The following is a 2,500-nucleotide window of genomic DNA, read 5'->3' on the forward strand; positions in this document are numbered from 1 at the left end:
CGATATATCATAAAAGAGAATGAATGACCCTGCAAAATTAGTTGAGGCGAGGGCTGGAGTCCAAGACAGGGGTGATCCACTACATTGGGCCTCAGTCTCCGTCTCCTAAGCCCCTGGCGATAACAATGAGCATGGGAATGGGGGGTCAGAAAGAAGAAAACAACATAAATTTAACACACGCTCCATCAGGTATCATGTATAAAGTGTGTGCCGTCGAAAGTTTCTCTAGGTGAAACTTTTAAAGACGATTACTGGTGTTTCGCTCGTTCAGATGTACGGGTCTCGAAAGCAATCCTTACACGATGTCTATAAACGCCTAAATTACACAATAAAAAATACTGTGTAATAGTAGTGATCGTATGGTCCTTATTCAGCACTACAACTGCTACTGCTACTACTATTACTACTACTACTACTAGTACTACTACTACTAGTACTACTACTACTAATAATAATGATAATGATACTAATGTTAATACTAATAGTGCTAGTACTTCTACTAGTACTACTACTAATAATAATGATAATGATACTAATATTAATACTAATGGTAAATTATAATAATGATAACAATAATGATAACGATGATACTACCACTGCTACCACTAATGATAATAATAATAACAAAAATATTAATTTTCATTATTACCGTATTTATCATTATTGTTGTCATTATTGGGATTGGAATTACCATTATTATTATAATTTGAATTGTGATTATTATTCTCATTATTGTTATTATCATTTCTGTTGTTAATTTGTTGTTGTTGCCCAAAAAATGGCCCTCCCGCCCCCACTGCCGAGCTGGTGAGGTCATATGAGCCTCTTGTTTACCCCGTGGAGGCTGCTACGCGCACAGGCAACCGGGCACCACAGTAAATGTTGATGAAGGTGGCCGGGCTACGTATATGCAATTTTCAGGCAAAGCTTGCCTTCACAAATCTCTCAAATGAAGTTGTAATTATAGTACTACTGCTACTAATGCGAATGGTTGTACAAAAACGACAATAACATTAAACGAATAAGAGGTTTTAAGGTATCGATGATGGTTACAGTGGCATCGGTCACGAGAACTATACGTCGTATGATATATGTATCATATTTTATAAAGTGGATATCTTAAAGGTGAGTGACTAGAAGTCGCATGACCTGCCAATTATTCCCTAAATATAACATTTTCCTCTTGGGCAAACTCACTACGATTATACTGAAATTCGCTCTTGTCAGATCTTTGTGCTGACTTTCACAGTGCTAATTAGGTCTTACTTAATTATAATTTGGCACAATCATATACTGAGTACCAGCGGCAATACAGTCCTTGGCAACCTCCCATAAAACAGAAATAAGTTGCTAGCGCTGTTAAAATTAATTTGTATGCGACTGCTCAATAAACATAAGTCAGTTCCATCCTTGATAGTGATTCGAACCTAGTCGATAAGGATTCGAACCCATTCATCAAGGATTCGAACCTAGTCGATAAGGATTCGAACCCATTCATCAAGGATTCGAACCCTCTTATTAATTGGTTCAAACTTATACCATATTAGGACAGTTGGCTACAGCCGTTCAATACGACAGGTTTGGGGCTCACGGTCTTTTACAAAACAAATCTGGATACTCAGAATTCAATAAGTGAGGGTCGGTATGTAGGAAACTGCATTTGATATGCCCGTAGGAAAACGGACAAAGAACGCAAAAAGCCCTCAATATCCTGCAAACCGATACACCGTTTTCTATAAAAGTTGCAGAGCGAATAATCGTATTCATAAAGCATTATTAGTATTATCAGAATTGTTTCTTATTATCATCATCCACAAGAACATAGTGTGTGATCGATGTATATAACTAATTTTCTTGGTTTTTGTTGCTTATTTTCCTATTTTCTCTCTTTTTTTTTTTTTTTTTTCTTTTTTTTTTATTACCTGTTATGAAACACGTTAACCACGTTTGTTGGTATAATAGGGAGTTAAGTTGAACACGGAGAATGTTTATTATCTATTTTATTTTTTTATCTATCTATTTTTTTTTTTCTCTCCCTTTACCTCCGTGACCACTCTAATGGTAACTATAACTCAGTGATGGCGTCCTCACTCTATTTAGACTGTTATTGGCTGCTTAACCGGCTCCTGCCAGCGACAAGAAGCGTCCACGGCCGTCCTTCTTCCGACTTCGTCTCGGGTCGTGGCACTTAGGACCGGTGCCTCCCAAACGTAGGGTGTCCTATCCAAAGGGGTGGGCACTTGATGCTACCCAGTGCACTAGAGATTATCCGTTGACCTTTTTCCCCCTCTCTGCGTTTCGTTCGTCTCATACTCTGAATTCTGACTGTGTTTCTGGCAATAGAATTCCATTGGTGTACTGCGCGATCATTTTTAACATCTCTCTTGTTTGGCGGTTGTCTGTAACAGTATCCTGCCTGTCTTTTCTGTTTGATTATCGATATTCTATTTCATTACATTATTGTACTAATCAAAGCACATCGCTAGGGATCATCATTACT

The sequence above is a fragment of the Penaeus chinensis genome, chromosome 26, assembly GCF_019202785.1.
Source record: "Penaeus chinensis breed Huanghai No. 1 chromosome 26, ASM1920278v2, whole genome shotgun sequence".
NCBI lineage: Eukaryota > Metazoa > Arthropoda > Malacostraca > Decapoda > Penaeidae > Penaeus > Penaeus chinensis.